This window comes from Garra rufa, chromosome 1, assembly GCF_049309525.1.
Source record: "Garra rufa chromosome 1, GarRuf1.0, whole genome shotgun sequence".
NCBI classification, from domain to species: domain Eukaryota; kingdom Metazoa; phylum Chordata; class Actinopteri; order Cypriniformes; family Cyprinidae; genus Garra; species Garra rufa.
The window spans coordinates 102462393-102481189 of NC_133361.1; the positions used below are offsets into that span (position 1 = coordinate 102462393).

Here is an 18797-nt window from a genome sequence, read left to right on the forward strand (position 1 = left end):
GTAAGCTTTTGCCTTTTCTTCACTATTTATATAATATGCTGGCTATTACGGAGGCTGATCTTTAAATAGCCCACTTTTTGGAGCAGCCCTCGCTTACGGCCATACCGCGCTGAGAGCGCCCGATCTCGTCTGATCTCGGAAGCTAAGCAGCGTCGGGCCTGCTTAGTACTTGGATGGGAGACCGCCTGGGAATACCAGGTGCTGTAAGCTTTTGCCTTTTCTTCACTATTTATATAATATGCTGGCTTTTACGGAGGCTGATCTTTAAATAGCCCACTTTTTGGAGCAGCCCTCGCTTACGGCCATACCGCGCTGAGAGCGCCCGATCTCTTCTGATCTCGGAAGCTAAGCAGCGTCGGGCCTGCTTAGTACTTGGATGGGAGACCGCCTGGGAATACCAGGTGCTGTAAGCTTTTGCCTTTTCTTCACTATTTATATAATATGCTGGCTTTTACGGAGGCTGATCTTTAAATAGCCCACTTTTTGGAGCAGCCCTCGCTTACGGCCATACCGCGCTGAGAGCGCCCGATCTCGTCTGATCTCGGAAGCTAAGCAGCGTCGGGCCTGCTTAGTACTTGGATGGGAGACCGCCTGGGAATACCAGGTGCTGTAAGCTTTTGCCTTTTCTTCACTATTTATATAATATGCTGGCTTTTAGAAAGACGTGTTTTACCGCTCTATTTATTACAATCATTTAAATGTATTATAGAGTTTTAAGTGTTTTACATGTTTTTTAGGCCATTTTATTACTCTTAACATTTTAAGTGAGTGTGTGTCTTTAAAAAATGGATGGTTGGCCTGCCATGTGACTAGACACATGACAGGAAGCAGGAAGTACAACTGTATAAGAGAGCAGCATGACAAACAAAGGACAGTCACCAAACTGTTGGATTGAGGAGTTGCTAATTTTAGAGCTCACCTTTCCATTCACCACCTGCAAACTTTGGATTACACTTTCTGTGGATTGTATATACACCGGTGGACACTCACATTGGACTTATCAACACACTGGGATTCTTGGACTGTTTTTAGGGTATGGACAAATGAACTGTATTCTTTTAACAGCGTTTACCTCGTTTTATCGTGTTGTTTTAAAGTCTTTTATGTGAACCTTGTAAATAAACCAAATCTATTTAAACCAATCTTCTTTTATGTCTCATTCTTTTAACCACTAGTCATCTCTCACAGTTAAATCTGATCCCATTTTAGTCTTGTAACTCGGCTGATAAGGCCGATTGTTACACTTGGATGGGAGACCGCCTGGGAATACCAGGTGCTGTAAGCTTTTGCCTTTTCTTCACTATTTATATAATATGCTGGCTTTTACGGAGGCTGATCTTTAAATAGCCCACTTTTTGGAGCAGCCCTCGCTTACGGCCATACCGCGCTGAGAGCGCCCGATCTCGTCTGATCTCGGAAGCTAAGCAGCGTCGGGCCTGCTTAGTACTTGGATGGGAGACCGCCTGGGAATACCAGGTGCTGTAAGCTTTTGCCTTTTCTTCACTATTTATATAATATGCTGGCTTTTACGGAGGCTGATCTTTAAATAGCCCACTTTTTGGAGCAGCCCTCGCTTACGGCCATACCGCGCTGAGAGCGCCCGATCTCGTCTGATCTCGGAAGCTAAGCAGCGTCGGGCCTGCTTAGTACTTGGATGGGAGACCGCCTGGGAATACCAGGTGCTGTAAGCTTTTGCCTTTTCTTCACTATTTATATAATATGCTGGCTTTTAGAAAGACGTGTTTTACCGCTCTATTTATTACAATCATTTAAATGTATTATAGAGTTTTAAGTGTTTTACATGTTTTTTAGGCCATTTTATTACTCTTAACATTTTAAGTGAGTGTGTGTCTTTAAAAAATGGATGGTTGGCCTGCCATGTGACTAGACACATGACAGGAAGCAGGAAGTACAACTGTATAAGAGAGCAGCATGACAAACAAAGGACAGTCACCAAACTGTTGGATTGAGGAGTTGCTAATTTTAGAGCTCACCTTTCCATTCACCACCTGCAAACTTTGGATTACACTTTCTGTGGATTGTATATACACCGGTGGACACTCACATTGGACTTATCAACACACTGGGATTCTTGGACTGTTTTTAGGGTATGGACAAATGAACTGTATTCTTTTAACAGCGTTTACCTCGTTTTATCGTGTTGTTTTAAAGTCTTTTATGTGAACCTTGTAAATAAACCAAATCTATTTAAACCAATCTTCTTTTATGTCTCATTCTTTTAACCACTAGTCATCTCTCACAGTTAAATCTGATCCCATTTTAGTCTTGTAACTCGGCTGATAAGGCCGATTGTTACACTTGGATGGGAGACCGCCTGGGAATACCAGGTGCTGTAAGATTTTGCCTTTTCTTCACTATTTATATAATATGCTGGCTTTTACGGAGGCTGATCTTTAAATAGCCCACTTTTTGGAGCAGCCCTCGCTTACGGCCATACCGCGCTGAGAGCGCCCGATCTCGTCTGATCTCGGAAGCTAAGCAGCGTCGGGCCTGCTTAGTACTTGGATGGGAGACCGCCTGGGAATACCAGGTGCTGTAAGCTTTTGCCTTTTCTTCACTATTTATATAATATGCTGGCTTTTACGGAGGCTGATCTTTAAATAGCCCACTTTTTGGAGCAGCCCTCGCTTACGGCCATACCGCGCTGAGAGCGCCCGATCTCGTCTGATCTCGGAAGCTAAGCAGCGTCGGGCCTGCTTAGTACTTGGATGGGAGACCGCCTGGGAATACCAGGTGCTGTAAGCTTTTGCCTTTTCTTCACTATTTATATAATATGCTGGCTTTTAGAAAGACGTGTTTTACCGCTCTATTTATTACAATCATTTAAATGTATTATAGAGTTTTAAGTGTTTTACATGTTTTTTAGGCCATTTTATTACTCTTAACATTTTAAGTGAGTGTGTGTCTTTAAAAAATGGATGGTTGGCCTGCCATGTGACTAGACACATGACAGGAAGCAGGAAGTACAACTGTATAAGAGAGCAGCATGACAAACAAAGGACAGTCACCAAACTGTTGGATTGAGGAGTTGCTAATTTTAGAGCTCACCTTTCCATTCACCACCTGCAAACTTTGGATTACACTTTCTGTGGATTGTATATACACCGGTGGACACTCACATTGGACTTATCAACACACTGGGATTCTTGGACTGTTTTTAGGGTATGGACAAATGAACTGTATTCTTTTAACAGCGTTTACCTCGTTTTATCGTGTTGTTTTAAAGTCTTTTATGTGAACCTTGTAAATAAACCAAATCTATTTAAACCAATCTTCTTTTATGTCTCATTCTTTTAACCACTAGTCATCTCTCACAGTTAAATCTGACCCCATTTTAGTCTTGTAACTCGGCTGATAAGGCCGATTGTTACACTTGGATGGGAGACCGCCTGGCAATACCAGGTGCTGTAAGCTTTTGCCTTTTCTTCACTATTTATATAATATGCTGGCTTTTACGGAGGCTGATCTTTAAATGGCCCACTTTTTGGAGCAGCCCTCGCTTACGGCCATACCGCGCTGAGAGCGCCCGATCTCGTCTGATCTCGGAAGCTAAGCAGCGTCGGGCCTGCTTAGTACTTGGATGGGAGACCGCCTGGGAATACCAGGTGCTGTAAGCTTTTGCCTTTTCTTCACTATTTATATAATATGCTGGCTTTTAGAAAGACGTGTTTTACCGCTCTATTTATTACAATCATTTAAATGTATTATAGAGTTTTAAGTGTTTTACATGTTTTTTAGGCCATTTTATTACTCTTAACATTTTAAGTGAGTGTGTGTCTTTAAAAAATGGATGGTTGGCCTGCCATGTGACTAGACACATGACAGGAAGCAGGAAGTACAACTGTATAAGAGAGCAGCATGACAAACAAAGGACAGTCACCAAACTGTTGGATTGAGGAGTTGCTAATTTTAGAGCTCACCTTTCCATTCACCACCTGCAAACTTTGGATTACACTTTCTGTGGATTGTATATACACCGGTGGACACTCACATTGGACTTATCAACACACTGGGATTCTTGGACTGTTTTTAGGGTATGGACAAATGAACTGTATTCTTTTAACAGCGTTTACCTCGTTTTATCGTGTTGTTTTAAAGTCTTTTATGTGAACCTTGTAAATAAACCAAATCTATTTAAACCAATCTTCTTTTATGTCTCATTCTTTTAACCACTAGTCATCTCTCACAGTTAAATCTGACCCCATTTTAGTCTTGTAACTCGGCTGATAAGGCCGATTGTTACACTTGGATGGGAGACCGCCTGGCAATACCAGGTGCTGTAAGCTTTTGCCTTTTCTTCACTATTTATATAATATGCTGGCTTTTACGGAGGCTGATCTTTAAATAGCCCACTTTTTGGAGCAGCCCTCGCTTACGGCCATACCGCGCTGAGAGCGCCCGATCTCGTCTGATCTCGGAAGCTAAGCAGCGTCGGGCCTGCTTAGTACTTGGATGGGAGACCGCCTGGGAATACCAGGTGCTGTAAGCTTTTGCCTTTTCTTCACTATTTATATAATATGCTGGCTTTTAGAAAGACGTGTTTTACCGCTCTATTTATTACAATCATTTAAATGTATTATAGAGTTTTAAGTGTTTTACATGTTTTTTAGGCCATTTTATTACTCTTAACATTTTAAGTGAGTGTGTGTCTTTAAAAAATGGATGGTTGGCCTGCCATGTGACTAGACACATGACAGGAAGCAGGAAGTACAACTGTATAAGAGAGCAGCATGACAAACAAAGGACAGTCACCAAACTGTTGGATTGAGGAGTTGCTAATTTTAGAGCTCACCTTTCCATTCACCACCTGCAAACTTTGGATTACACTTTCTGTGGATTGTATATACACCGGTGGACACTCACATTGGACTTATCAACACACTGGGATTCTTGGACTGTTTTTAGGGTATGGACAAATGAACTGTATTCTTTTAACAGCGTTTACCTCGTTTTATCGTGTTGTTTTAAAGTCTTTTATGTGAACCTTGTAAATAAACCAAATCTATTTAAACCAATCTTCTTTTATGTCTCATTCTTTTAACCACTAGTCATCTCTCACAGTTAAATCTGATCCCATTTTAGTCTTGTAACTCGGCTGATAAGGCCGATTGTTACACTTGGATGGGAGACCGCCTGGGAATACCAGGTGCTGTAAGCTTTTGCCTTTTCTTCACTATTTATATAATATGCTGGCTTTTACGGAGGCTGATCTTTAAATAGCCCACTTTTTGGAGCAGCCCTCGCTTACGGCCATACCGCGCTGAGAGCGCCCGATCTCGTCTGATCTCGGAAGCTAAGCAGCGTCGGGCCTGCTTAGTACTTGGATGGGAGACCGCCTGGGAATACCAGGTGCTGTAAGCTTTTGCCTTTTCTTCACTATTTATATAATATGCTGGCTTTTACGGAGGCTGATCTTTAAATAGCCCACTTTTTGGAGCAGCCCTCGCTTACGGCCATACCGCGCTGAGAGCGCCCGATCTCGTCTGATCTCGGAAGCTAAGCAGCGTCGGGCCTGCTTAGTACTTGGATGGGAGACCGCCTGGGAATACCAGGTGCTGTAAGCTTTTGCCTTTTCTTCACTATTTATATAATATGCTGGCTTTTACGGAGGCTGATCTTTAAATAGCCCACTTTTTGGAGCAGCCCTCGCTTACGGCCATACCGCGCTGAGAGCGCCCGATCTCGTCTGATCTCGGAAGCTAAGCAGCGTCGGGCCTGCTTAGTACTTGGATGGGAGACCGCCTGGGAATACCAGGTGCTGTAAGCTTTTGCCTTTTCTTCACTATTTATATAATATGCTGGCTTTTAGAAAGACGTGTTTTACCGCTCTATTTATTACAATCATTTAAATGTATTATAGAGTTTTAAGTGTTTTACATGTTTTTTAGGCCATTTTATTACTCTTAACATTTTAAGTGAGTGTGTGTCTTTAAAAAATGGATGGTTGGCCTGCCATGTGACTAGACACATGACAGGAAGCAGGAAGTACAACTGTATAAGAGAGCAGCATGACAAACAAAGGACAGTCACCAAACTGTTGGATTGAGGAGTTGCTAATTTTAGAGCTCACCTTTCCATTCACCACCTGCAAACTTTGGATTACACTTTCTGTGGATTGTATATACACCGGTGGACACTCACATTGGACTTATCAACACACTGGGATTCTTGGACTGTTTTTAGGGTATGGACAAATGAACTGTATTCTTTTAACAGCGTTTACCTCGTTTTATCGTGTTGTTTTAAAGTCTTTTATGTGAACCTTGTAAATAAACCAAATCTATTTAAACCAATCTTCTTTTATGTCTCATTCTTTTAACCACTAGTCATCTCTCACAGTTAAATCTGACCCCATTTTAGTCTTGTAACTCGGCTGATAAGGCCGATTGTTACACTTGGATGGGAGACCGCCTGGCAATACCAGGTGCTGTAAGCTTTTGCCTTTTCTTCACTATTTATATAATATGCTGGCTTTTACGGAGGCTGATCTTTAAATGGCCCACTTTTTGGAGCAGCCCTCGCTTACGGCCATACCGCGCTGAGAGCGCCCGATCTCGTCTGATCTCGGAAGCTAAGCAGCGTCGGGCCTGCTTAGTACTTGGATGGGAGACCGCCTGGGAATACCAGGTGCTGTAAGCTTTTGCCTTTTCTTCACTATTTATATAATATGCTGGCTTTTAGAAAGACGTGTTTTACCGCTCTATTTATTACAATCATTTAAATGTATTATAGAGTTTTAAGTGTTTTACATGTTTTTTAGGCCATTTTATTACTCTTAACATTTTAAGTGAGTGTGTGTCTTTAAAAAATGGATGGTTGGCCTGCCATGTGACTAGACACATGACAGGAAGCAGGAAGTACAACTGTATAAGAGAGCAGCATGACAAACAAAGGACAGTCACCAAACTGTTGGATTGAGAAGTTGCTAATTTTAGAGCTCACCTTTCCATTCACCACCTGCAAACTTTGGATTACACTTTCTGTGGATTGTATATACACCGGTGGACACTCACATTGGACTTATCAACACACTGGGATTCTTGGACTGTTTTTAGGGTATGGACAAATGAACTGTATTCTTTTAACAGCGTTTACCTCGTTTTATCGTGTTGTTTTAAAGTCTTTTATGTGAACCTTGTAAATAAACCAAATCTATTTAAACCAATCTTCTTTTATGTCTCATTCTTTTAACCACTAGTCATCTCTCACAGTTAAATCTGATCCCATTTTAGTCTTGTAACTCGGCTGATAAGGCCGATTGTTACACTTGGATGGGAGACCGCCTGGCAATACCAGGTGCTGTAAGCTTTTGCCTTTTCTTCACTATTTATATAATATGCTGGCTTTTACGGAGGCTGATCTTTAAATGGCCCACTTTTTGGAGCAGCCCTCGCTTACGGCCATACCGCGCTGAGAGCGCCCGATCTCGTCTGATCTCGGAAGCTAAGCAGCGTCGGGCCTGCTTAGTACTTGGATGGGAGACCGCCTGGGAATACCAGGTGCTGTAAGCTTTTGCCTTTTCTTCACTATTTATATAATATGCTGGCTTTTAGAAAGACGTGTTTTACCGCTCTATTTATTACAATCATTTAAATGTATTATAGAGTTTTAAGTGTTTTACATGTTTTTTAGGCCATTTTATTACTCTTAACATTTTAAGTGAGTGTGTGTCTTTAAAAAATGGATGGTTGGCCTGCCATGTGACTAGACACATGACAGGAAGCAGGAAGTACAACTGTATAAGAGAGCAGCATGACAAACAAAGGACAGTCACCAAACTGTTGGATTGAGGAGTTGCTAATTTTAGAGCTCACCTTTCCATTCACCACCTGCAAACTTTGGATTACACTTTCTGTGGATTGTATATACACCGGTGGACACTCACATTGGACTTATCAACACACTGGGATTCTTGGACTGTTTTTAGGGTATGGACAAATGAACTGTATTCTTTTAACAGCGTTTACCTCGTTTTATCGTGTTGTTTTAAAGTCTTTTATGTGAACCTTGTAAATAAACCAAATCTATTTAAACCAATCTTCTTTTATGTCTCATTCTTTTAACCACTAGTCATCTCTCACAGTTAAATCTGATCCCATTTTAGTCTTGTAACTCGGCTGATGAGGCCGATTGTTACACTTGGATGGGAGACCGCCTGGGAATACCAGGTGCTGTAAGCTTTTGCCTTTTCTTCACTATTTATATAATATGCTGGCTATTACGGAGGCTGATCTTTAAATAGCCCACTTTTTGGAGCAGCCCTCGCTTACGGCCATACCGCGCTGAGAGCGCCCGATCTCGTCTGATCTCGGAAGCTAAGCAGCGTCGGGCCTGCTTAGTACTTGGATGGGAGACCGCCTGGTAATACCAGGTGCTGTAAGCTTTTGCCTTTTCTTCACTATTTATATAATATGCTGGCTTTTACGGAGGCTGATCTTTAAATAGCCCACTTTTTGGAGCAGCCCTCGCTTACGGCCATACCGCGCTGAGAGCGCCCGATCTCTTCTGATCTCGGAAGCTAAGCAGCGTCGGGCCTGCTTAGTACTTGGATGGGAGACCGTCTGGGAATACCAGGTGCTGTAAGCTTTTGCCTTTTCTTCACTATTTATATAATATGCTGGCTTTTACGGAGGCTGATCTTTAAATAGCCCACTTTTTGGAGCAGCCCTCGCTTACGGCCATACCGCGCTGAGAGCGCCCGATCTCGTCTGATCTCGGAAGCTAAGCAGCGTCGGGCCTGCTTAGTACTTGGATGGGAGACCGCCTGGGAATACCAGGTGCTGTAAGCTTTTGCCTTTTCTTCACTATTTATATAATATGCTGGCTTTTAGAAAGACGTGTTTTACCGCTCTATTTATTACAATCATTTAAATGTATTATAGAGTTTTAAGTGTTTTACATGTTTTTTAGGCCATTTTATTACTCTTAACATTTTAAGTGAGTGTGTGTCTTTAAAAAATGGATGGTTGGCCTGCCATGTGACTAGACACATGACAGGAAGCAGGAAGTACAACTGTATAAGAGAGCAGCATGACAAACAAAGGACAGTCACCAAACTGTTGGATTGAGGAGTTGCTAATTTTAGAGCTCACCTTTCCATTCACCACCTGCAAACTTTGGATTACACTTTCTGTGGATTGTATATACACCGGTGGACACTCACATTGGACTTATCAACACACTGGGATTCTTGGACTGTTTTTAGGGTATGGACAAATGAACTGTATTCTTTTAACAGCGTTTACCTCGTTTTATCGTGTTGTTTTAAAGTCTTTTATGTGAACCTTGTAAATAAACCAAATCTATTTAAACCAATCTTCTTTTATGTCTCATTCTTTTAACCACTAGTCATCTCTCACAGTTAAATCTGATCCCATTTTAGTCTTGTAACTCGGCTGATAAGGCCGATTGTTACACTTGGATGGGAGACCGCCTGGGAATACCAGGTGCTGTAAGATTTTGCCTTTTCTTCACTATTTATATAATATGCTGGCTTTTACGGAGGCTGATCTTTAAATAGCCCACTTTTTGGAGCAGCCCTCGCTTACGGCCATACCGCGCTGAGAGCGCCCGATCTCGTCTGATCTCGGAAGCTAAGCAGCGTCGGGCCTGCTTAGTACTTGGATGGGAGACCGCCTGGGAATACCAGGTGCTGTAAGCTTTTGCCTTTTCTTCACTATTTATATAATATGCTGGCTTTTACGGAGGCTGATCTTTAAATAGCCCACTTTTTGGAGCAGCCCTCGCTTACGGCCATACCGCGCTGAGAGCGCCCGATCTCGTCTGATCTCGGAAGCTAAGCAGCGTCGGGCCTGCTTAGTACTTGGATGGGAGACCGCCTGGGAATACCAGGTGCTGTAAGCTTTTGCCTTTTCTTCACTATTTATATAATATGCTGGCTTTTACGGAGGCTGATCTTTAAATAGCCCACTTTTTGGAGCAGCCCTCGCTTACGGCCATACCGCGCTGAGAGCGCCCGATCTCGTCTGATCTCGGAAGCTAAGCAGCGTCGGGCCTGCTTAGTACTTGGATGGGAGACCGCCTGGGAATACCAGGTGCTGTAAGCTTTTGCCTTTTCTTCACTATTTATATAATATGCTGGCTTTTAGAAAGACGTGTTTTACCGCTCTATTTATTACAATCATTTAAATGTATTATAGAGTTTTAAGTGTTTTACATGTTTTTTAGGCCATTTTATTACTCTTAACATTTTAAGTGAGTGTGTGTCTTTAAAAAATGGATGGTTGGCCTGCCATGTGACTAGACACATGACAGGAAGCAGGAAGTACAACTGTATAAGAGAGCAGCATGACAAACAAAGGACAGTCACCAAACTGTTGGATTGAGGAGTTGCTAATTTTAGAGCTCACCTTTCCATTCACCACCTGCAAACTTTGGATTACACTTTCTGTGGATTGTATATACACCGGTGGACACTCACATTGGACTTATCAACACACTGGGATTCTTGGACTGTTTTTAGGGTATGGACAAATGAACTGTATTCTTTTAACAGCGTTTACCTCGTTTTATCGTGTTGTTTTAAAGTCTTTTATGTGAACCTTGTAAATAAACCAAATCTATTTAAACCAATCTTCTTTTATGTCTCATTCTTTTAACCACTAGTCATCTCTCACAGTTAAATCTGACCCCATTTTAGTCTTGTAACTCGGCTGATAAGGCCGATTGTTACACTTGGATGGGAGACCGCCTGGCAATACCAGGTGCTGTAAGCTTTTGCCTTTTCTTCACTATTTATATAATATGCTGGCTTTTACGGAGGCTGATCTTTAAATGGCCCACTTTTTGGAGCAGCCCTCGCTTACGGCCATACCGCGCTGAGAGCGCCCGATCTCGTCTGATCTCGGAAGCTAAGCAGCGTCGGGCCTGCTTAGTACTTGGATGGGAGACCGCCTGGGAATACCAGGTGCTGTAAGCTTTTGCCTTTTCTTCACTATTTATATAATATGCTGGCTTTTAGAAAGACGTGTTTTACCGCTCTATTTATTACAATCATTTAAATGTATTATAGAGTTTTAAGTGTTTTACATGTTTTTTAGGCCATTTTATTACTCTTAACATTTTAAGTGAGTGTGTGTCTTTAAAAAATGGATGGTTGGCCTGCCATGTGACTAGACACATGACAGGAAGCAGGAAGTACAACTGTATAAGAGAGCAGCATGACAAACAAAGGACAGTCACCAAACTGTTGGATTGAGAAGTTGCTAATTTTAGAGCTCACCTTTCCATTCACCACCTGCAAACTTTGGATTACACTTTCTGTGGATTGTATATACACCGGTGGACACTCACATTGGACTTATCAACACACTGGGATTCTTGGACTGTTTTTAGGGTATGGACAAATGAACTGTATTCTTTTAACAGCGTTTACCTCGTTTTATCGTGTTGTTTTAAAGTCTTTTATGTGAACCTTGTAAATAAACCAAATCTATTTAAACCAATCTTCTTTTATGTCTCATTCTTTTAACCACTAGTCATCTCTCACAGTTAAATCTGACCCCATTTTAGTCTTGTAACTCGGCTGATAAGGCCGATTGTTACACTTGGATGGGAGACCGCCTGGCAATACCAGGTGCTGTAAGCTTTTGCCTTTTCTTCACTATTTATATAATATGCTGGCTTTTACGGAGGCTGATCTTTAAATAGCCCACTTTTTGGAGCAGCCCTCGCTTACGGCCATACCGCGCTGAGAGCGCCCGATCTCGTCTGATCTCGGAAGCTAAGCAGCGTCGGGCCTGCTTAGTACTTGGATGGGAGACCGCCTGGGAATACCAGGTGCTGTAAGCTTTTGCCTTTTCTTCACTATTTATATAATATGCTGGCTTTTAGAAAGACGTGTTTTACCGCTCTATTTATTACAATCATTTAAATGTATTATAGAGTTTTAAGTGTTTTACATGTTTTTTAGGCCATTTTATTACTCTTAACATTTTAAGTGAGTGTGTGTCTTTAAAAAATGGATGGTTGGCCTGCCATGTGACTAGACACATGACAGGAAGCAGGAAGTACAACTGTATAAGAGAGCAGCATGACAAACAAAGGACAGTCACCAAACTGTTGGATTGAGGAGTTGCTAATTTTAGAGCTCACCTTTCCATTCACCACCTGCAAACTTTGGATTACACTTTCTGTGGATTGTATATACACCGGTGGACACTCACATTGGACTTATCAACACACTGGGATTCTTGGACTGTTTTTAGGGTATGGACAAATGAACTGTATTCTTTTAACAGCGTTTACCTCGTTTTATCGTGTTGTTTTAAAGTCTTTTATGTGAACCTTGTAAATAAACCAAATCTATTTAAACCAATCTTCTTTTATGTCTCATTCTTTTAACCACTAGTCATCTCTCACAGTTAAATCTGACCCCATTTTAGTCTTGTAACTCGGCTGATAAGGCCGATTGTTACACTTGGATGGGAGACCGCCTGGCAATACCAGGTGCTGTAAGCTTTTGCCTTTTCTTCACTATTTATATAATATGCTGGCTTTTACGGAGGCTGATCTTTAAATAGCCCACTTTTTGGAGCAGCCCTCGCTTACGGCCATACCGCGCTGAGAGCGCCCGATCTCGTCTGATCTCGGAAGCTAAGCAGCGTCGGGCCTGCTTAGTACTTGGATGGGAGACCGCCTGGGAATACCAGGTGCTGTAAGCTTTTGCCTTTTCTTCACTATTTATATAATATGCTGGCTTTTAGAAAGACGTGTTTTACCGCTCTATTTATTACAATCATTTAAATGTATTATAGAGTTTTAAGTGTTTTACATGTTTTTTAGGCCATTTTATTACTCTTAACATTTTAAGTGAGTGTGTGTCTTTAAAAAATGGATGGTTGGCCTGCCATGTGACTAGACACATGACAGGAAGCAGGAAGTACAACTGTATAAGAGAGCAGCATGACAAACAAAGGACAGTCACCAAACTGTTGGATTGAGGAGTTGCTAATTTTAGAGCTCACCTTTCCATTCACCACCTGCAAACTTTGGATTACACTTTCTGTGGATTGTATATACACCGGTGGACACTCACATTGGACTTATCAACACACTGGGATTCTTGGACTGTTTTTAGGGTATGGACAAATGAACTGTATTCTTTTAACAGCGTTTACCTCGTTTTATCGTGTTGTTTTAAAGTCTTTTATGTGAACCTTGTAAATAAACCAAATCTATTTAAACCAATCTTCTTTTATGTCTCATTCTTTTAACCACTAGTCATCTCTCACAGTTAAATCTGATCCCATTTTAGTCTTGTAACTCGGCTGATAAGGCCGATTGTTACACTTGGATGGGAGACCGCCTGGGAATACCAGGTGCTGTAAGCTTTTGCCTTTTCTTCACTATTTATATAATATGCTGGCTTTTACGGAGGCTGATCTTTAAATAGCCCACTTTTTGGAGCAGCCCTCGCTTACGGCCATACCGCGCTGAGAGCGCCCGATCTCGTCTGATCTCGGAAGCTAAGCAGCGTCGGGCCTGCTTAGTACTTGGATGGGAGACCGCCTGGGAATACCAGGTGCTGTAAGCTTTTGCCTTTTCTTCACTATTTATATAATATGCTGGCTTTTACGGAGGCTGATCTTTAAATAGCCCACTTTTTGGAGCAGCCCTCGCTTACGGCCATACCGCGCTGAGAGCGCCCGATCTCGTCTGATCTCGGAAGCTAAGCAGCGTCGGGCCTGCTTAGTACTTGGATGGGAGACCGCCTGGGAATACCAGGTGCTGTAAGCTTTTGCCTTTTCTTCACTATTTATATAATATGCTGGCTTTTACGGAGGCTGATCTTTAAATAGCCCACTTTTTGAAGCAGCCCTCGCTTACGGCCATACCGCGCTGAGAGCGCCCGATCTCGTCTGATCTCGGAAGCTAAGCAGCGTCGGGCCTGCTTAGTACTTGGATGGGAGACCGCCTGGGAATACCAGGTGCTGTAAGCTTTTGCCTTTTCTTCACTATTTATATAATATGCTGGCTTTTACGGAGGCTGATCTTTAAATAGCCCACTTTTTGGAGCAGCCCTCGCTTACGGCCATACCGCGCTGAGAGCGCCCGATCTCGTCTGATCTCGGAAGCTAAGCAGCGTCGGGCCTGCTTAGTACTTGGATGGGAGACCGCCTGGGAATACCAGGTGCTGTAAGCTTTTGCCTTTTCTTCACTATTTATATAATATGCTGGCTTTTAGAAAGACGTGTTTTACCGCTCTATTTATTACAATCATTTAAATGTATTATAGAGTTTTAAGTGTTTTACATGTTTTTTAGGCCATTTTATTACTCTTAACATTTTAAGTGAGTGTGTGTCTTTAAAAAATGGATGGTTGGCCTGCCATGTGACTAGACACATGACAGGAAGCAGGAAGTACAACTGTATAAGAGAGCAGCATGACAAACAAAGGACAGTCACCAAACTGTTGGATTGAGGAGTTGCTAATTTTAGAGCTCACCTTTCCATTCACCACCTGCAAACTTTGGATTACACTTTCTGTGGATTGTATATACACCGGTGGACACTCACATTGGACTTATCAACACACTGGGATTCTTGGACTGTTTTTAGGGTATGGACAAATGAACTGTATTCTTTTAACAGCGTTTACCTCGTTTTATCGTGTTGTTTTAAAGTCTTTTATGTGAACCTTGTAAATAAACCAAATCTATTTAAACCAATCTTCTTTTATGTCTCATTCTTTTAACCACTAGTCATCTCTCACAGTTAAATCTGATCCCATTTTAGTCTTGTAACTCGGCTGATAAGGCCGATTGTTACACTTGGATGGGAGACCGCCTGGGAATACCAGGTGCTGTAAGCTTTTGCCTTTTCTTCACTATTTATATAATATGCTGGCTTTTACGGAGGCTGATCTTTAAATAGCCCACTTTTTGGAGCAGCCCTCGCTTACGGCCATACCGCGCTGAGAGCGCCCGATCTCGTCTGATCTCGGAAGCTAAGCAGCGTCGGGCCTGCTTAGTACTTGGATGGGAGACCGCCTGGGAATACCAGGTGCTGTAAGCTTTTGCCTTTTCTTCACTATTTATATAATATGCTGGCTTTTACGGAGGCTGATCTTTAAATAGCCCACTTTTTGGAGCAGCCCTCGCTTACGGCCATACCGCGCTGAGAGCGCCCGATCTCGTCTGATCTCGGAAGCTAAGCAGCGTCGGGCCTGCTTAGTACTTGGATGGGAGACCGCCTGGGAATACCAGGTGCTGTAAGCTTTTGCCTTTTCTTCACTATTTATATAATATGCTGGCTTTTACGGAGGCTGATCTTTAAATAGCCCACTTTTTGGAGCAGCCCTCGCTTACGGCCATACCGCGCTGAGAGCGCCCGATCTCGTCTGATCTCGGAAGCTAAGCAGCGTCGGGCCTGCTTAGTACTTGGATGGGAGACCGCCTGGGAATACCAGGTGCTGTAAGCTTTTGCCTTTTCTTCACTATTTATATAATATGCTGGCTTTTAGAAAGACGTGTTTTACCGCTCTATTTATTACAATCATTTAAATGTATTATAGAGTTTTAAGTGTTTTACATGTTTTTTAGGCCATTTTATTACTCTTAACATTTTAAGTGAGTGTGTGTCTTTAAAAAATGGATGGTTGGCCTGCCATGTGACTAGACACATGACAGGAAGCAGGAAGTACAACTGTATAAGAGAGCAGCATGACAAACAAAGGACAGTCACCAAACTGTTGGATTGAGGAGTTGCTAATTTTAGAGCTCACCTTTCCATTCACCACCTGCAAACTTTGGATTACACTTTCTGTGGATTGTATATACACCGGTGGACACTCACATTGGACTTATCAACACACTGGGATTCTTGGACTGTTTTTAGGGTATGGACAAATGAACTGTATTCTTTAACAGCGTTTACCTCGTTTTATCGTGTTGTTTTAAAGTCTTTTATGTGAACCTTGTAAATAAACCAAATCTATTTAAACCAATCTTCTTTTATGTCTCATTCTTTTAACCACTAGTCATCTCTCACAGTTAAATCTGACCCCATTTTAGTCTTGTAACTCGGCTGATAAGGCCGATTGTTACACTTGGATGGGGAGACCGCCTGGCAATACCAGGTGCTGTAAGCTTTTGCCTTTTCTTCACTATTTATATAATATGCTGGCTTTTACGGAGGCTGATCTTTAAATGGCCCACTTTTTGGAGCAGCCCTCGCTTACGGCCATACCGCGCTGAGAGCGCCCGATCTCGTCTGATCTCGGAAGCTAAGCAGCGTCGGGCCTGCTTAGTACTTGGATGGGAGACCGCCTGGGAATACCAGGTGCTGTAAGCTTTTGCCTTTTCTTCACTATTTATATAATATGCTGGCTTTTAGAAAGACGTGTTTTACCGCTCTATTTATTACAATCATTTAAATGTATTATAGAGTTTTAAGTGTTTTACATGTTTTTTAGGCCATTTTATTACTCTTAACATTTTAAGTGAGTGTGTGTCTTTAAAAAATGGATGGTTGGCCTGCCATGTGACTAGACACATGACAGGAAGCAGGAAGTACAACTGTATAAGAGAGCAGCATGACAAACAAAGGACAGTCACCAAACTGTTGGATTGAGAAGTTGCTAATTTTAGAGCTCACCTTTCCATTCACCACCTGCAAACTTTGGATTACACTTTCTGTGGATTGTATATACACCGGTGGACACTCACATTGGACTTATCAACACACTGGGATTCTTGGACTGTTTTTAGGGTATGGACAAATGAACTGTATTCTTTTAACAGCGTTTACCTCGTTTTATCGTGTTGTTTTAAAGTCTTTTATGTGAACCTTGTAAATAAACCAAATCTATTTAAACCAATCTTCTTTTATGTCTCATTCTTTTAACCACTAGTCATCTCTCACAGTTAAATCTGACCCCATTTTAGTCTTGTAACTCGGCTGATAAGGCCGATTGTTACACTTGGATGGGAGACCGCCTGGCAATACCAGGTGCTGTAAGCTTTTGCCTTTTCTTCACTATTTATATAATATGCTGGCTTTTACGGAGGCTGATCTTTAAATAGCCCACTTTTTGGAGCAGCCCTCGCTTACGGCCATACCGCGCTGAGAGCGCCCGATCTCGTCTGATCTCGGAAGCTAAGCAGCGTCGGGCCTGCTTAGTACTTGGATGGGAGACCGCCTGGGAATACCAGGTGCTGTAAGCTTTTGCCTTTTCTTCACTATTTATATAATATGCTGGCTTTTAGAAAGACGTGTTTTACCGCTCTATTTATTACAATCATTTAAATGTATTATAGAGTTTTAAGTGTTTTACATGTTTTTTAGGCCATTTTATTACTCTTAACATTTTAAGTGAGTGTGTGTCTTTAAAAAATGGATGGTTGGCCTGCCATGTGACTAGACACATGACAGGAAGCAGGAAGTACAACTGTATAAGAGAGCAGCATGACAAACAAAGGACAGTCACCAAACTGTTGGATTGAGGAGTTGCTAATTTTAGAGCTCACCTTTCCATTCACCACCTGCAAACTTTGGATTACACTTTCTGTGGATTGTATATACACCGGTGGACACTCACATTGGACTTATCAACACACTGGGATTCTTGGACTGTTTTTAGGGTATGGACAAATGAACTGTATTCTTTTAACAGCGTTTACCTCGTTTTATCGTGTTGTTTTAAAGTCTTTTATGTGAACCTTGTAAATAAACCAAATCTATTTAAACCAATCTTCTTTTATGTCTCATTCTTTTAACCACTAGTCATCTCTCACAGTTAAATCTGATCCCATTTTAGTCTTGTAACTCGGCTGATAAGGCCGATTGTTACACTTGGATGGGAGACCGCCTGGGAATACCAGGTGCTGTAAGCTTTTGCCTTTTCTTCACTATTTATATAATATGCTGGCTTTTACGGAGGCTGATCTTTAAATAGCCCACTTTTTGGAGCAGCCCTCGCTTACGGCCATACCGCGCTGAGAGCGCCCGATCTCGTCTGATCTCGGAAGCTAAGCAGCGTCGGGCCTGCTTAGTACTTGGATGGGAGACCGCCTGGGAATACCAGGTGCTGTAAGCTTTTGCCTTTTCTTCACTATTTATATAATATGCTGGCTTTTACGGAGGCTGATCTTTAAATAGCCCACTTTTTGGAGCAGCCCTCGCTTACGGCCATACCGCGCTGAGAGCGCCCGATCTCGTCTGATCTCGGAAGCTAAGCAGCGTCGGGCCTGCTTAGTACTTGGATGGGAGACCGCCTGGGAATACCAGGTGCTGTAAGCTTTTGCCTTTTCTTCACTATTTATATAATATGCTGGCTTTTAGAAAGACGTGTTTTACCGCTCTATTTATTACAATCATTTAAATGTATTATAGAGTTTTAAGTGTTTTACATGTTTTTTAGGCCATTTTATTACTCTTAACATTTTAAGTGAGTGTGTGTCTTTAAAAAATGGATGGTTGGCCTGCCATGTGACTAGACACATGACAGGAAGCAGGAAGTACAACTGTATAAGAGAGCAGCATGACAAACAAAGGACAGTCACCAAACTGTTGGATTGAGGAGTTGCTAATTTTAGAGCTCACCTTTCCATTCACCACCTGCAAACTTTGGATTACACTTTCTGTGGATTGTATATACACCGGTGGACACTCACATTGGACTTATCAACACACTGGGATTCTTGGACTGTTTTTAGGGTATGGACAAATGAACTGTATTCTTTTAACAGCGTTTACCTCGTTTTATCGTGTTGTTTTAAAGTCTTTTATGTGAACCTTGTAAATAAACCAAATCT

General features: G+C 42.0%; 34 non-coding genes across 34 annotated transcripts; all 34 read left to right on the forward strand.

Annotated features, from left to right (window-relative positions):
* The first annotated feature begins 91 nt into the window (after positions 1-91).
* Positions 92-210, forward strand: LOC141299524 (5S ribosomal RNA). Its single transcript, XR_012341789.1, has one exon. It is a non-coding gene; the product is annotated as a 5S ribosomal RNA (ribosomal RNA).
* Positions 211-294: 84 nt separating this feature from the next.
* On the forward strand, positions 295-413 carry LOC141316185 (5S ribosomal RNA). The gene has a single exon (XR_012351311.1). It is a non-coding gene; the product is annotated as a 5S ribosomal RNA (ribosomal RNA).
* An 84-nt stretch (positions 414-497) lies between these two features.
* On the forward strand, positions 498-616 carry LOC141299531 (5S ribosomal RNA). The gene has a single exon (XR_012341790.1). It is a non-coding gene; the product is annotated as a 5S ribosomal RNA (ribosomal RNA).
* A 753-nt stretch (positions 617-1369) lies between these two features.
* LOC141299542 (5S ribosomal RNA) lies at positions 1370-1488 on the forward strand. The gene has a single exon (XR_012341792.1). It is a non-coding gene; the product is annotated as a 5S ribosomal RNA (ribosomal RNA).
* Positions 1489-1572: 84 nt separating this feature from the next.
* LOC141299549 (5S ribosomal RNA) lies at positions 1573-1691 on the forward strand. The gene has a single exon (XR_012341796.1). It is a non-coding gene; the product is annotated as a 5S ribosomal RNA (ribosomal RNA).
* A 753-nt stretch (positions 1692-2444) lies between these two features.
* On the forward strand, positions 2445-2563 carry LOC141299556 (5S ribosomal RNA). Its single transcript, XR_012341797.1, has one exon. It is a non-coding gene; the product is annotated as a 5S ribosomal RNA (ribosomal RNA).
* Positions 2564-2647: 84 nt separating this feature from the next.
* Positions 2648-2766, forward strand: LOC141299563 (5S ribosomal RNA). The gene has a single exon (XR_012341798.1). It is a non-coding gene; the product is annotated as a 5S ribosomal RNA (ribosomal RNA).
* A 753-nt stretch (positions 2767-3519) lies between these two features.
* Positions 3520-3638, forward strand: LOC141299570 (5S ribosomal RNA). Its single transcript, XR_012341799.1, has one exon. It is a non-coding gene; the product is annotated as a 5S ribosomal RNA (ribosomal RNA).
* A 753-nt stretch (positions 3639-4391) lies between these two features.
* Positions 4392-4510, forward strand: LOC141299584 (5S ribosomal RNA). The gene has a single exon (XR_012341801.1). It is a non-coding gene; the product is annotated as a 5S ribosomal RNA (ribosomal RNA).
* Positions 4511-5263: 753 nt separating this feature from the next.
* Positions 5264-5382, forward strand: LOC141299591 (5S ribosomal RNA). The gene has a single exon (XR_012341802.1). It is a non-coding gene; the product is annotated as a 5S ribosomal RNA (ribosomal RNA).
* An 84-nt stretch (positions 5383-5466) lies between these two features.
* LOC141299596 (5S ribosomal RNA) lies at positions 5467-5585 on the forward strand. The gene has a single exon (XR_012341805.1). It is a non-coding gene; the product is annotated as a 5S ribosomal RNA (ribosomal RNA).
* An 84-nt stretch (positions 5586-5669) lies between these two features.
* On the forward strand, positions 5670-5788 carry LOC141299601 (5S ribosomal RNA). Its single transcript, XR_012341806.1, has one exon. It is a non-coding gene; the product is annotated as a 5S ribosomal RNA (ribosomal RNA).
* A 753-nt stretch (positions 5789-6541) lies between these two features.
* Positions 6542-6660, forward strand: LOC141299606 (5S ribosomal RNA). Its single transcript, XR_012341807.1, has one exon. It is a non-coding gene; the product is annotated as a 5S ribosomal RNA (ribosomal RNA).
* A 753-nt stretch (positions 6661-7413) lies between these two features.
* LOC141299613 (5S ribosomal RNA) lies at positions 7414-7532 on the forward strand. The gene has a single exon (XR_012341808.1). It is a non-coding gene; the product is annotated as a 5S ribosomal RNA (ribosomal RNA).
* Positions 7533-8285: 753 nt separating this feature from the next.
* LOC141318785 (5S ribosomal RNA) lies at positions 8286-8404 on the forward strand. The gene has a single exon (XR_012353081.1). It is a non-coding gene; the product is annotated as a 5S ribosomal RNA (ribosomal RNA).
* An 84-nt stretch (positions 8405-8488) lies between these two features.
* On the forward strand, positions 8489-8607 carry LOC141317772 (5S ribosomal RNA). Its single transcript, XR_012352130.1, has one exon. It is a non-coding gene; the product is annotated as a 5S ribosomal RNA (ribosomal RNA).
* An 84-nt stretch (positions 8608-8691) lies between these two features.
* Positions 8692-8810, forward strand: LOC141299621 (5S ribosomal RNA). The gene has a single exon (XR_012341809.1). It is a non-coding gene; the product is annotated as a 5S ribosomal RNA (ribosomal RNA).
* A 753-nt stretch (positions 8811-9563) lies between these two features.
* LOC141299629 (5S ribosomal RNA) lies at positions 9564-9682 on the forward strand. The gene has a single exon (XR_012341810.1). It is a non-coding gene; the product is annotated as a 5S ribosomal RNA (ribosomal RNA).
* Positions 9683-9766: 84 nt separating this feature from the next.
* Positions 9767-9885, forward strand: LOC141299637 (5S ribosomal RNA). The gene has a single exon (XR_012341812.1). It is a non-coding gene; the product is annotated as a 5S ribosomal RNA (ribosomal RNA).
* An 84-nt stretch (positions 9886-9969) lies between these two features.
* On the forward strand, positions 9970-10088 carry LOC141299641 (5S ribosomal RNA). The gene has a single exon (XR_012341813.1). It is a non-coding gene; the product is annotated as a 5S ribosomal RNA (ribosomal RNA).
* Positions 10089-10841: 753 nt separating this feature from the next.
* Positions 10842-10960, forward strand: LOC141299647 (5S ribosomal RNA). The gene has a single exon (XR_012341815.1). It is a non-coding gene; the product is annotated as a 5S ribosomal RNA (ribosomal RNA).
* Positions 10961-11713: 753 nt separating this feature from the next.
* On the forward strand, positions 11714-11832 carry LOC141299654 (5S ribosomal RNA). The gene has a single exon (XR_012341816.1). It is a non-coding gene; the product is annotated as a 5S ribosomal RNA (ribosomal RNA).
* Positions 11833-12585: 753 nt separating this feature from the next.
* Positions 12586-12704, forward strand: LOC141299661 (5S ribosomal RNA). Its single transcript, XR_012341817.1, has one exon. It is a non-coding gene; the product is annotated as a 5S ribosomal RNA (ribosomal RNA).
* A 753-nt stretch (positions 12705-13457) lies between these two features.
* Positions 13458-13576, forward strand: LOC141299668 (5S ribosomal RNA). Its single transcript, XR_012341818.1, has one exon. It is a non-coding gene; the product is annotated as a 5S ribosomal RNA (ribosomal RNA).
* Positions 13577-13660: 84 nt separating this feature from the next.
* Positions 13661-13779, forward strand: LOC141299675 (5S ribosomal RNA). Its single transcript, XR_012341820.1, has one exon. It is a non-coding gene; the product is annotated as a 5S ribosomal RNA (ribosomal RNA).
* Positions 13780-13863: 84 nt separating this feature from the next.
* On the forward strand, positions 13864-13982 carry LOC141299681 (5S ribosomal RNA). The gene has a single exon (XR_012341823.1). It is a non-coding gene; the product is annotated as a 5S ribosomal RNA (ribosomal RNA).
* Positions 13983-14066: 84 nt separating this feature from the next.
* Positions 14067-14185, forward strand: LOC141299688 (5S ribosomal RNA). Its single transcript, XR_012341826.1, has one exon. It is a non-coding gene; the product is annotated as a 5S ribosomal RNA (ribosomal RNA).
* A 753-nt stretch (positions 14186-14938) lies between these two features.
* LOC141299696 (5S ribosomal RNA) lies at positions 14939-15057 on the forward strand. The gene has a single exon (XR_012341827.1). It is a non-coding gene; the product is annotated as a 5S ribosomal RNA (ribosomal RNA).
* An 84-nt stretch (positions 15058-15141) lies between these two features.
* LOC141299703 (5S ribosomal RNA) lies at positions 15142-15260 on the forward strand. Its single transcript, XR_012341828.1, has one exon. It is a non-coding gene; the product is annotated as a 5S ribosomal RNA (ribosomal RNA).
* An 84-nt stretch (positions 15261-15344) lies between these two features.
* LOC141299710 (5S ribosomal RNA) lies at positions 15345-15463 on the forward strand. The gene has a single exon (XR_012341830.1). It is a non-coding gene; the product is annotated as a 5S ribosomal RNA (ribosomal RNA).
* A 753-nt stretch (positions 15464-16216) lies between these two features.
* LOC141299721 (5S ribosomal RNA) lies at positions 16217-16335 on the forward strand. Its single transcript, XR_012341839.1, has one exon. It is a non-coding gene; the product is annotated as a 5S ribosomal RNA (ribosomal RNA).
* A 753-nt stretch (positions 16336-17088) lies between these two features.
* On the forward strand, positions 17089-17207 carry LOC141299728 (5S ribosomal RNA). The gene has a single exon (XR_012341840.1). It is a non-coding gene; the product is annotated as a 5S ribosomal RNA (ribosomal RNA).
* A 753-nt stretch (positions 17208-17960) lies between these two features.
* Positions 17961-18079, forward strand: LOC141299733 (5S ribosomal RNA). The gene has a single exon (XR_012341841.1). It is a non-coding gene; the product is annotated as a 5S ribosomal RNA (ribosomal RNA).
* An 84-nt stretch (positions 18080-18163) lies between these two features.
* LOC141299739 (5S ribosomal RNA) lies at positions 18164-18282 on the forward strand. Its single transcript, XR_012341843.1, has one exon. It is a non-coding gene; the product is annotated as a 5S ribosomal RNA (ribosomal RNA).
* Positions 18283-18797: the final 515 nt, after the last annotated feature.